The sequence below is a fragment of the Melopsittacus undulatus genome, chromosome 9 (genome assembly GCF_012275295.1).
Source record: "Melopsittacus undulatus isolate bMelUnd1 chromosome 9, bMelUnd1.mat.Z, whole genome shotgun sequence".
Classification (NCBI taxonomy): Eukaryota; Metazoa; Chordata; class Aves; order Psittaciformes; family Psittaculidae; genus Melopsittacus; species Melopsittacus undulatus.
Window position 1 is genome coordinate 42,079,702 of NC_047535.1, and position 13,778 is coordinate 42,093,479.

General features: G+C 51.2%; 1 long non-coding RNA gene across 1 annotated transcript; it reads right to left on the reverse strand.

Annotated features, from left to right (window-relative positions):
- LOC115945982 (uncharacterized) lies at positions 1–2,887 on the reverse strand. Its single transcript, XR_004080147.2, has 3 exons — positions 2,846–2,887; positions 1,973–2,043; positions 1–93 (listed from the first exon to the last, which is right to left on the reverse strand). It is a non-coding gene; the product is annotated as an uncharacterized lncRNA (long non-coding RNA).
- Positions 2,888–13,778: the final 10,891 nt, after the last annotated feature.

A 13,778-nucleotide genomic window follows, 5' to 3' on the forward strand; every position in this document is an offset into this window, starting at 1 on the left:
CTTAATTCCAACCAATTTGACTTACCTCAGCAGTTTCACTGAGTGTTCATCTCTCCCATGTGCAGTGGGTTTGTTGAAGCTTCAGTGTTGATGCTTTGAAGTGAAAGGGTTAAACATGATCGATTGTAAAAATATTGTTTGCTTTGTATATGTTAATACAATCTTAAGCATTTTGGTTAAAATATCATATTTCTCTAAAAGTTATAAGGTATTGCACTGAGCTCTGAGTCACCTCTGTATTTGGTGTGTCCCGCTGTAAGCATCTCTTCACTGGCTCCAGCCCAGCTCCAGCTGTGCCCTCAGGCTGGCATGGCCTGTCACCAGTAAACCTCTGTATACCCAATGTGGCACCTCCTGGCTCCATCCTACATCCTCAATCCCCTTTTAAAAGGGGATTGAAGAGGGTTGGAAATGCTGCCAGATCCAGGGTTCATGTGAATCTATGGGCTTCTGCTAAGGTCACCCCAAGCTTCAAGTCACCTCTCATCATTATACCCTTGGGCTACATGTCCAGCCCCTGCCAGACACAGCCCTGTGTGCCATCCCATAGCTTCTGCACCCATCTGTCACACTAACCCACAGCCTCTTCTGGCCTGACCCTCTGCTGGTTTTGACCCAGCCTTGTAACACCAGCCAGGCCCAGCCACAAGCCTTGTTCCCATAGTCCTTAGCAGAACCATCTCCAAAACTTCCCTGAGCAGTAATTACCACACCCAGAAGTAAACTGAGCAAGGCACCTGCACCAGGGTAACCATCAGGGACCCTCCTTGGCCTTTACCCAGCCCTGGCCCATCAATCCCATTCTCCAGCACCATAACCTTCATCACCTGCACTGTTCCCACTTGAACTCCCCATCAGTGACCTATCTGAAGTCAGCCCCGAGCCTTCCCCTGCACACACCCTGCCCACAGAGCACCCATGCCAGGCCAGGCAGGACACATCACACACAAGACCCTCCTCAACCTTGCTGCTTTCCACATGGCAGATCCAGCTCTTGCGCTGCGTCCTGGCATTCCAACAGAGGTGCAGGTTCAGCCTCTGAGTAACTTACTAGCAGGCATTAGCTACAAATGTATGTGTCCATTACTTTTCACTAGGAAACCTGGAATGTTTTCATCCTTATGTCTTGGAATGACCTGCTATCTGCAACTCTGAGATAAATCTCTGACATGCACCATCCAGCAGCATGTGTTTTACGTTGCCTCTAATAGATGTCTCTCATTACAACGTCACTTGTGGGGTGTTGTCTGGCATTTTTGGACATTATGTAAACAGTGTGATCTCGTTCTTGACATTTCCCTAGTGATCCCAATAGTCTCAAAGGTTTGCACATCACTCACATGCAGTCAATGCATTCATTAGTCTTAGAGATAAGCCAAAAGTTAAAAGTCACACACATACACATACATGTGTGAAAAAGATGTGTGCACAAGCACGTCTAAATGTCTGTACAAGCAGCATTTTGAATTTTGTAGCAGAAAAGCAGAGCTATGAGGCAGTTCCAGGTTAGTCTGCAAAGATGCTGTGCAATCTGCATGCTGCTGTGCACATGTGTGTACCTGAGTCTGAGCTCAGCACAAAATCAGTTATGTGAAATACACAAAGTTACAAAACTGGGTACTAATGGAAATAATCACATGAATCTTGATACACGTGAAACCAGCTTTTTCTTTGGACTCTCTGGATAACCCAGTAAAACAGGCACTCAAAGTGCTTCCCCCGCCAGCAAATGCAACCCTGAAACTGAGCAGAAGTAGTGGCAATGCAAAAAAATGGAGCAACCTGCTGATAGGGCTGAGGAAAGTGGAAAAAGTAACCAAGCAGACTCACTAGTTAAAATGACCTCTCAACACTCTGTTGTAAAATGTAAACACCATGCAGTTGGGGATTGGGGTACATTTACTACGGGAATGTCAGCTGTTCCATCTGTCTATCTAAGCAGTAGCCTTTTAGGTATTTTCACATCACTTACCACAATAGCTTCATGAAGTTAAATGGCCTGCCCAGCCCTGGAAAGGCAAGGGAAATAGCAGCAACCCTCACCTGAAGGGAGAGCAATAATGAGCTTTAACAATAATGAGGATTAATGAGATGCAGGCACCAGCTCTGCACTGAAGGCAACAGCCTGGGCCCTGAGCTAGTCTGCCTCTGGGGATAAGGTGTTGGGAGGGTTTGTTCACTGGGGACTGGACAGAGCCCAGCCTGGTTCACTCCCACTGTCAGGTCAGATTTGGGTTCCCTCAGCTTTGGTGTCCTCCTGGACCCAAACCTGAGAGTTGTGACTCCTGTGACCAGCAGCAGAACACACACCTGGGGCTGGGCATGCTTTTATCTCTCTCCTTCTCCACGGGGCCCCCAGGGGCTCAGGGCCAAGCCTGGTGCCCCAGAGAGGCCTCAGCCATCCCCACCACCCAGGGGAGGTGCCCGAGGGTCTGTCAGGGGTCATGGTGGGGAAACGGGTACTTCACTTGGTGACTTGCATGTGCCATGAAACATGGGGTGCTTCTCCTCACTGCCAGCAACCCCTCAGGCTGGGCAGCTGAATACCCAACATCTCCTCCCACCCAGGGAGCTGCTGCCTGTAGGAATTAGCTGACACATTTGGGTCAGTTCCTGGAGGAGAGGTGCAATAGCACCAAACCTGTCACAGCTGACACTCATTAGGCTCTCGCCTGCAACCCACACAGAGATGCCCAAAACAGAGGGAGCCACTGAGGCTTCCATAACCTGGAATCTGACCTCCTAATCTTCTTATCTCCCTCCCGGTGCTCTCTGTCCTTTTGCACAGAGAACAGCTTGTCCCACAAGGGCAGGCTCCTTTAACCTGCGTAATGGTACTTTTCACCTTCAGGGTCCACTCATGCACTGGATTTATCTTCTGATCGATGTCCTTCTTCTAAGTGATGTCTATTTAAGCCTGGGTTTAAAAAAAGAAGTAAAACTTACTTCTGTTTTCAATCAAAACTGTCAATCAATTGCATTGCTCATTTTAGCCTTGCTTAGCAGTGTTTAGTCTTCTCTGTGCAGCGCTCACAACAGAGTCTGGGGCCAGTCCCTGAGCTCCTCACACACACAGAGGTTTCCTATCTCACAATCCCACTGATTTTATCAAGCTGTTTCCTAAGCAGTTCAATCGTCATCACCAGCAGGGATGACAGAGCGTGGCCCAGGGTAAACAGTGTCTTTGTTTAAGCTCATTTCTGGGACTGCAAAAAGGAAGCATGTGTTGTTCCCAGCAGATGTAACATTTCTAGGGCTTTCAGTTAGACACCCACCTCTGGCACTGATTCTGCTTTGCAAACCTACACCCGCACCCCCAGGACCTGTCCTGCAATCCTCCCACTTGTATGAAATCTGTGGCATAAGCACTGTAGCAAGAGGGGCAGGATCTGGGCCAGTGTCTGTTAAGATGCAGAAGGTTGAATAAATATTAGTGGTTAAACTAGTCATTAACCCAGCAGTTGAAATATCCAATAGATCCCATGTTTTCCTCATGGTTAATGCAAATGAGGTTGATTGTAAACATCTCATGCCTAAATTATACCTTAGAGAATCCAAGTAACAGAGTTGGCCCTGGCTAAATTATTTCAATGAAAACAAGGCTGGCAAATGAGTGTAATTGTCCAACCTCCTTCACTCACCAGCTTTCTCCTTGCTTGGAACTCTTGCAGCTGGATGTTCATGTAAGGTTTTGGAGTTAATTTGCTCCAGATCTGGCACTACAGCAGACCTGGTTTTCATTCATTCTAGATGGAAAGGGTTAAGGGAGTGAAAAATGGGAAGAACTTGTTTGTGGCCTGTATTTCAAAGGAACATTGCATGCCAGCTCCCAGACAATCATTAAGAAACTGGTGGCCAATACTCTTGTTATTGTGCTGGGGTTTCACACTTAATCAGCTTCAGATCTAATTGCTCTGATCTCATGCAAGAGAGGGAGAAAGACAGCATGTAAAAATATATCTGTTTCCCTGTGCCACTTGTTGCATGAAACTTTGCATCTGTTTTACACCAAAACCTAATCAGAACAGCTCCTGCCTGGAGCTTTTTGTTCCACAATCAGACAAAAAAAGCCAATGTCGACTTCCTCCCTAAGGGGCCAATGCTTCCCTCCTTTCATGTGCACATCCTCCGTGGACACAGCCTGCAGAGGAAGGGGGGAGGGAAGCTCAGAAGAAGCAACTAAAGAATGAATGGATTTACGAAATGCCAAGTAACCGAGGAAGCTGGTCCCAGCACAGCTTTGGTTATCATTATGTCTACAAGGCACTCAGTAAAGGTGCTAGACACAGACATTGTGAATGTTGCCTGCAAGCCACAGGATAGGCTCCAGCATGAGGTACACCACCAGATGCCCAGGTGTGCTCTGCTCCTGCTGCATCTCATCACCCTCACCCTGAGGGACTCTGCGGTACCCTGCAGCCATCAGCACACACGCTGAATTTCAGCCTCTGCTCAGCTGCCAACAGGTGAGCTCTGCTTGCTGAAACAGCAGGTCTGCATGCTGCGGGAGCCAGGATTTGAAAGCAGCCAGTGCCTTTACAGCAGCCTCCCCAGCTCATCCTCACATATGTTGTTTACCAGCATTGCAGGAAGGCTGCTGTGGGGAGCTGCTTGTTGCAAGGCCAGAGCCCCAGTTTGCTGGGAAGAGCTGAGGGGCTGGTCTGGCTGCTCAGGACCAGGAGGGGATGGTTTTCAATACCATGGTGCTGGCAAATGCCAAGAGAGCCACACACTGGCCACACTGCGGGGTGGGCCACAGACCCCTGCCTCTGTGCATGGGAGGAGAGAAACGGCAGAGTGCTGAGAGAGAAAAAGTCATCTATTGTACCTTGGCTCTCATTGCACTCCGGCAGAGAGCAGTTTCTTTGCAAGATGTCAAACAACGCAACCCTGGGAAAGAAAACAAATCATTCTTTTAATTTCAGGAGGGCTAATTGTGAGCTTAGAGCTAAACACGGTGAACACCTTCCTGACCTGAGAAAGGAAGAGCAAAGGGCATTGCATTTCCAAGCAGCACAGAACACAATCCTTTCCACTGTGAACACAAAAGAATAATCCATTGCCTTATCTTTTCCATTGCTGCAGATTCATTGACTCATGAATTTGTACCAGCTGCAGCATTCATCTGCACACTTAAAACTCAACCTTGTAAAGTCTTCTTGTCCACAGTGAGTAATTCCTTTGATGGGTGAGTAATTTGTCTCCGTGGAGGGGCTTATGTTTGGTTTCTGCTCTTGCTGCTTAGGATAACACGCAGTGAGAGCCTGCCTGTTTTGCATAATTGTGTACTTTAAGCATCGAGGGAACTCAGAGCGAGGGGTGGGTAATTTATTTGTTATTGTTATTAATGGTAACTGAATAAATAAATACAAAATAAGGAAAAATACCAAATTATGCCCTGATTCTTTGATTTTTCTCAGATTATCCCAGTAAAGGATGTAGGATACAATATGATGGCTGGGATGGGAAATTTCCATGGCAGTTTTTCAGGTGCTTCCTAAAATATTTTCCATTATGTGTCCCTAGAGTTCCAGTATTTGTGTGATTATCGGAAGGAAGAGATCTTGATTTTCTTCCCTTCTTTGGTTTCCTCCATTTAACGGCTCCTTCAGACTCTGCAACCCAGTTTTGCTTTACAGCACACAAGAAATAGCATCCCTTGTTTTCACACATCAGAAAAGAGACAAAAGAGACCTTTTGGCAAAATGTCAGATTGTGTGACTGATAACACCCCCAATCACTTCAGATTATGACTTGTGGCCATGTTAACCTTCTGATGTGAAAACAAAACATGCACATTTCATGTTGGCCGCTTCGTTCTATTAAATTAGGACCACTCATTAGCTAGCAGAGAGGGAGAAACATTTCCATCCGGAACCAGGGCGGTTGTGTCTGACGTCCCCTCTTCTCCCTCCCCCAGCTTTCCAGCATTTTCCCTCCAGAGACATTGGTGTGAAACCAGCTCCCATAACAGATTAACGTGATTCATAACCCAGCTGCAGCCTCTGTTGACAAGCCCCATGCAAAGCAATCATGAGGGTTTTATGCACCCAGCTCACCCGCAAGAGGCCTGGCTGCCGGCACACACCGAGCACCCCAGAGCTCTGATGCAACCTGGCTGGATTCATCTACAGCACGTGAAGGCCAAATGGCTCTCACTTCACAGCAGTTAATAATGTAGTTTTAAAAGGGATATTTTCCCTGCTAAATTCAATTTCCAAGACATCACCATGCATCTTCAGCCTTATCTTTTTGTCTGGATTTTTTCTTGGCTCTCCTACCAGTCTTTAAGCACACAAACGGGGACCACACAGATAAGCCTGCTCTATGGTTCACTCTGACAGTGGCTTATCAATCATGCTTAATTCACTTGGTGGATCCATAAATTAGACAATTCAGCAGAGATTCACTTTTCACCACTTGAGATAGAAAAGTGCAGTGACCATTCTGGACGTGAGAGCCTGTCCTCTGCCCGCAGTGCAGCAACCAAAGTGAGAGGCCCCTTGCACTCAATGGGAACATTACACCTGCACATGGGTGCATGTACCCAGGATGACAGCAAGCCCAGACAGGCCCTGTCCTGTCCTTTTCTGTCCTGTTTAGAGAGTGTGGATGGACCAAGAGGTCCTTTAGCAACACACCACCATGTAACAGAGACCTTGTCCTCCTCACACAGTGACCAGCACCTGCGGGAAGTGTGTGATGGAAGGCACCATGCTGCAGGCTCGAGGGTCTATTCATCTGGCAGGACCCTGGCCCTCAGTGGGTGCCTGCTGAGAGGTTTAGGCCTGGGCCAGACCCGTTAGTTTAAGCTGTATCTAACACAGGACACCTTGTCCATGCCTCCCATGTCTGTGTGGCACCAAGTGGGTGGTGTTTGCTCTGCGAACACCCCAGAGGAAGAGGTGTTCAGGGGTATTTCCACTGGTGCCTCTGCTGAGGGAGAGAAGCAGCAGCAAAAATGCAGAGGAGGAAAAGGAAGGACTTCAGAATAATGACCCAGGTTGATTTTTAACTCCAGAGTAGTGAAGGGAACAGAGCTGGGATCTGATCCCATCAGATGGAAGCAAATTGGACTATTTCCCGGACAGATTGGTCCCAGCTGGGACAGATAGAAAGAAGACAAGGAAGGAAGATGGTTCAAGTAGGAGAACAGCAGCTCCGAGATACTGGGTGTTTTCAGGAAGGCCAGATTAGATACACTATCAACTCAACAGCATTAGACACTGCTGGCAGTGTTGGAGGAGCCAAGAGACAGAGCTTGTTGGAGCTGAGAGTAAATCAAGATAGAAAAGCAACCAGGCTTCAAGTGATGTTTTTCTGACTGACAGAACCTGTGCTCTGCCTGTTCCTGCAGCTCGTGGGGCTGAGGGGAGGCACTGGCGGCTGCTGGGGGTGTCCAAAACACCCCCAACTCTCAGAGACTTTAGGCAGTGGCTGGAGCCTGGTGTGCCCCATTTGCTGGGGGAGCAGGACCCTGCCCATCGCTGCAGCACCGGGCCCCCCACGCCTGGCACTGAGCCCACTGAGAGGCCCCATAGCACCCGAGCTGCCACTCAAGAGCCCTGTCCCCAGCCCAGCCACTGTGCTGGTGGTGGCCTCGGGGATGTTCCACTCCCTGTGCCTGGCTGGGGAGGCTGCTCTGCCAGGCTGCTTGGCAGGAGACCCTAAACATTAATGGATGCATCCTTAGCCACAGCTTCAAGCACGTGTTAGAAGATTCCATGCAGAAAATCTTCAGCCCTCCCCAGATCCCCCCTCTGACAGGGCAGGGATGTGTTACCTGTGTGCTCTACAGCTGCCATGAAATTCTCAGGGTTTCCAGATGCTCCAGGCAAAAACCCCAAACATCCCGGGCAAGAGCCCACAAACTCAAAGCCAGCAACAAACAAACACGAGCACTGATCAGAGTGGGCTTGACCCTCCTGAGACCCATGGTGGGGAACAGGTTTTAGGGGAGCACAGGAGTGTCCAGGACCTCAGCCTGTGGCAAGTTACTGAAACTGCTCGTGTGGAAGGAACAGACCAAAGCACCACAGGAGCTGCTCCAGGCTGCGGGGTGAGGGCTCACAGAGGGACCTCCTGCAGCATTTGCCAGCAGAGCATCGGTGGGAAAGGAAGTGAGTCAGGGCTGAGGCGTGCTAATGGAGAAGCAAAACCAGCACCTTAAAAGCCATGATCTGGCTTTGGGCTGCAGGGATGGCCACAAGCATTGGAAACGGGAAGTGTGGCAAGGAGCAACAGTCAGGTCCTGCTCTCCTCTGTCCCTGCACAGATGGGGTGAGATGCTGGCATGGGGCCCAGCACCAAACCTCCAGCCTCTGGGTGCAAATCTGGGGTTCATCCAGTGGGGCTCATGTGCTGCCGGTGGTGGGGGGGGGGTGGGGCAGTGAGCCCCGGGCTGGCCACCAGGACTTCCCTGGACCTCAGACAGTGCCTTGAGCCTGATGCCGCAGGGGGAGGTGCTTGGGGCACCAGTGCTGTGTCCCCACTCCCCCACTGGATCCATGAGCTGCTGGCAGCTGATGCAGCAATGGGGGCCTCAGCAGGGCCATCAGCTCCCTGGCTGCACAGGGGCACACGGATGGACCCACTCCCTCCCCATCCCCAGTCTTGTCAAACAAGGGAGTCACCTGAGCAAGGAAGACCCCAGAGTGAAGCCTTCTGGCTTCGGTGATGCAGCCGTGATCCTGATGGGCCTTGCCTGTCCCTGGACTCAAGACCTTTTGGATGCTGCCATCCCAGAGGGGAAAGAGCAGCCTCCCACCAGCAGAGCCCCACAGCAGCTGCCCCATGCACATGCTCAAGGGGAAATCTTTAAACCAGGAAGCAGCAGATGCTCTGCCGGGTGCCACAGTGAAATCAGTGTGGGCCTGAGCCAGGCCAGCATTGCAGGCTGTAGTGTCAGGGGTCCTGCAGCACCAAGCCCGGGCTGCTGGCACTGGCAAACCCTGCACTGGCACTGCAGGAATCCAGAGGCAGAGGAAGCAAATTGAGCGTGATCAAATAAAAGCCCTTTTGTAACCCAGATAGTAGCAATCTATCTACTCTGCTGCCATTATCACTCCTGCTCCTATGTCTGTGGGTAAAACAAGTTTACGTTAGCCTAGCAAGAGCTATTATCTCAGCCTACAAACTGTGCTTTGCCTGTGTTTCTGTATCAGACATGGAGACTGGGCAAGCCCATCTTTGTCTCTCCTCTTCATACACATGGTGCTTATCAGCCAGCACAGCAGAGAGGAAAAGCAGATGCTCCCTGTGTATCAGCACTCTGCAGCAGCTGGCTCCAGGCTTCACAAGAGGCTGTGCCAGCATCAAGTCCTGTCACAAGCCACCATCCCCAGAGCAACTGTATCAGCCCCAGGCCCAAGTCTCTGCTCCTAGGCTTTCCTGGCACCATCCTGTGCGGCTGAGCTTTCCTCACGGAGCCCCACAGAAGGGTCTTTTGGGGTAACATAGGACATCCCAGCTTACTTATTTTTTGAGTCGGTGGATTCCTGTGGGTCCATGGTCAGCTCCTGCCATTGTCCATGTGTCAGAGCAAAACAAAAGCCTCCTGGGGCAGCAGAGTCGCAGATTTCCTTATGCTGACAGAGAGAAGGGAAGGATTTTTAGCAGCCCAATTACAAGACAGCTCCCGGTCAGCTCCCGTCTCGTACCAGCTCCCAGCGGTGCTGTTTCCCCACCACGAGCAGCCCTCACTCTACCCTCCACCCCCTCCCAGGGGGCTGTGTCTCCACCCTGCCCCCAGGTAATTAGCTGCACAATTAGCACTTGGCAGGAGGTGGGAGCCGTGAGCAGCGCCCGGGAGGGGGATATGGCAGAGAGACGAGAGGCGGAACCTCTGCAGGCCCCTCTTGCCCTGGGGAGCAGACAGCTCATCCCTGCCAGCACTGATCCGAGAACCATCAACTCGTGTCATGAACTAGAGCAGCTCCCCCCAGAACCGCTGCTCGGAGCCGGACGGTCCCGTTGGGGGCACACACGGCACCTGACGCTGAGCTGGCACATTGTGTGCAGCGCCCGGAGAGCAGCTGCGAGCCGGAGCGGGAGAGGCCTCTGCTCCTCCGGGCAGCCCCGCGGCTGCAGTCAAGCGAGGGGCTTGGAGCTGAGGATCCGGAGGGATGGGAACGGGAAAGGGGGCGGTGGCGCCAGGCAGCCGCCAGGGGTCGCCAAACACTGAGGGAGGGGTGAGCAGGAGGCGCAGTCCCACGTGGGACCAGGAGGTGGCGCCAGAGACCAGAGGAGGCCACGGCCGCCGGGTGGGGCCGGGCACGGGGAGCGGGGGATGACCTCCGGGTCAGCTCCGCCCCTCGGCAGGAGCGAGGGGAGGGCCCCGGCGCTGCCGGCTCCACGGGAGGGTTTTTGCTGGGGAAGGGCCCGTGTTGTTTAGATGGGGTAAATTAGATCAGAACCATTGAACCGCCCCGTTCACCACACGGATTAAACCGATTCGGATGAGGGTGGTTCAGAGCAGACCCCAGGCAGGCCCTGGGGAGCGCCGCGGTCCGACCCGGCTGTCCGGTCTGTGGGGCTCTGCCGCTCCTTGGGGCTCGCGGCACCCGCGGTCCGACCCCCCCAGAGACAAGGTGCGTGTCCCGGCTGGAAAGGGAGGGACGGGGCAGGCGAACACCGACGGTTGTCACGGTCTATTTGCAGGGCGGGGGAAATGCAGCTGTGACCAACGCAGGAGCGGAGCTGATCAGAAACAAGCGAGGGAGCTTGCGAAGGGAGGTTGTCGGAAGGAATAGAGCCGAAGTTCCCGGGCACTCTGGCAGAGCGTGGATGTACCCATGGTGCGGATCACAGCGGCTTCAGGACGCAGGAGACAGCGCCGGGAGCATCAGAGGGATGCTGGTTCCCTGGAGATGTTTTCTGCTGAGGAGCGCTCCGCCACAGACGGGACGGGCTGGGCTCCCACGGGCCCTGCTCCCGGCCTTCATTCACCTCCTGCCCTGCGGCGCTCCGTGAGCAGGACATTAACATCGCAAATACCCCACCTGCCTCCCAGGCGACGACAAGCCGAGCCCGCCCTCGGTCCGCTCACCCGGGTCTGCGGCTCCCTCCAGTGACGCTTTCAGCCAGGCCAAGGGTGAATGGGAGCTGTCTTGGCCCAGGGCTTGTGTTTCCGTTACAGGGCCGGAGAAACACAGTGGGCATGTGCGGGCAGCAATGCCTGAACCAGCTCTAACCGAGGACCTGCTGGCGAGATGGAGCTGCCCCGTGTCACACTCACAGCGTGCTGTCACACTCACAGCGTGCTGTCACACTCACACGTGCTGTCACACTCACACGTGCTGTCACACATGTGCTGTCACACTCACAGCGTGCTGTCACACTCACACGTGCTGTCACACTCAGCGTGCTGTCACACTCACCTGCCTCACTCTGCTGGCCACAGGCTCAGGGGTCACTTCTTAGGGCTCCCAATCCCTGAGCATCACAGCCAGTGCTAGGCAAAAAAGTTCTCTTCAGACCATGGAACCAGATACGGATGTCCTGAGGGCTGTCATAGCTGAGATCTGGCACACGACCCCTGTGGGATTTTGGTGGTTTTGTGTGTGCAGTGGAGGAAGTTTCACATTCCCTCAGGCCTTTTTATTGCAAGGGAAGCTGGGTGTCAGCCGTGCACAGGCAGGGCTACAGGCAAACCTGCACTGGGAAGGCAGGCTGGAAACACCACAGCTTCCCACCCTGTTCTTACTGTTCTCTTCAGGCAGTGTTTTCTCTGTTTCATCAGCATTCCCTGTTGTGTCCCTTTGGGACAGGGCTGGCACAAGGCTGGAACAAAGGCCACGCCTTGGTGACTCTTATTCTTAAGTCCAGGGGCATCTGGGTAGGGAATGAACACCCCAGCAGAGCTGGCTTGCCCTGGGATATTTTGCTTCATGCTAACTCAGGCAGCAGAGAACCCACTTCCCATTTCTGCTGACTCCAGTCACAGCGGGAGGCTCCACTGAGGCCAACAAACCACCAACCAACACTGTCTTTTACTGGAGACAGTGGATTTGGCGTTTGCTAAAAGTCAGCTTGAAGACACAAGTGTGGCCGGGAGCTGTCTGGCTGCCCGTTTCCACCTGCTCCAGTGGGAAAGATTAGCCAAGTCTTCATCTCCACCGTGTGAGCCCAGCATAGCTGTACCATTGCCACATTCCTGTTTGTCCCCCCGGGCCTGGGTGGAGCTATCACACCACTTCCCACAGGATAACTGACAAACTGAGTAAGGACTCCTAAACCTCTGAATGACGGGATTAGAATGTTGGCGTGGGAGGTGGCCACTGCTTTCACCCTCAGTCATCACATCCTGTTGATCCTGAGCCACGTTCAACAACCACACCAAGTCAAACCAGCACCGACCAGGTGATTACCCCAAAAACATGCAGAAACATCATGCTTCACCCAGCACCATGTCCTGTCTAGAGCCAGGCAGCTCTAGCAAAAGCAGCACCATGCACTTGCCTCATCCACAACCTGCTGGAATTAGCATTCTGGTTGTGGGGAAACACTGGGGTCTGCTGCTGCAAGCAGTTGCCTTGGCTTTTTGAACTCTTGCTGGGTTTACAGCACTTCCATCTTTTTCTGCAGAGAAAATGACACAGTCCATTTCCCCTTAAAAAAGTTGTTGCCAACTTGGCATCTGTAGGGATATGAATGGTGGTGACCCTGTGGAGAGGCTCCCAGACTCCAGGGGGACTGGAAGGAAATGATGAGGAAGAATGCAATGCTGCTCTTCTTCCTCCTCTGCCCACTCAGAGACCAAACAACGCAGCGAACGGTGGTGCATGGCTGATTATAGGATAGAGTTGGATAACCAGATCTATGAACTTGCTCAAACTTTAAGCTTTGAGGGCTCAGCACAGCTTTAACACTCCCCACTTCTTTCTTGACCACCACCTCTCCTCCCCATCCCTTTGGAAACATCCAGATTAGGCCAGTATTAATAGCTGAGGTCTTTATTTAAAGGTTTTTATATACAGTAAAAGTGTCACAGATAAATCTGTGACAACTGGACAAGACAAATGTAAATCTCTCTCAACAATTAGCAGCTTAAGATCTATAACTACAGTGTTACGTTCACAAGTGTCATTTCTGTACTTTTCAACCCGTGCAAGTGAGTTTTCTGTTTATTTTTTTACACTTTTAAACCACACTTACAGCTAAGTCAATTGCCTACTACTATACCACCTGGCATACACAACACAGACACACAGGAGAGGTTTAACTCTTTAGCCACATTCAGAATTCACTTAAAAACTGGCAAAATGATCCAATCTTGAACCCCTTTGTAGCTTGGCTTCTTCTGCTATAATGCTGCTTTTTAAATAATAATAATAATACCCCCCTGTTTTCAAAGCTGAGAGACAGTGTTTTTCTGTCCCAGTGCAACACGTACAGAAGTCAACATTGAATCTGATCAGACCCTAAGAATTCATGGGATTGGAACAGATCAATTCAGTACTTGCTGTGAGCATGCTGAGTAACATTAAATTAAACTAAGGAGCCTGAGAGAAAACTTCATAAAATTTAAAATGGTAAATTTTTTTTGCATCAAGATTTTCTTTGTTCTTTACATTGAGAGAAATGGATGAAATTTATTTGAACCCCAACTTTGATGAAGAGCTGCTGCTTTTTGAACTCTTTTCCTCTTTCCTTTCTATAAAGCCAAGCTGTTATGTGCTAAACATATCTAAGCAACTTCAGAATAGTTTCAACTCTGAATACAAAGTATTTTGGGAAACATTCTGCAACTCAGAGATGGTCACTAGAAAGTTTAAGGA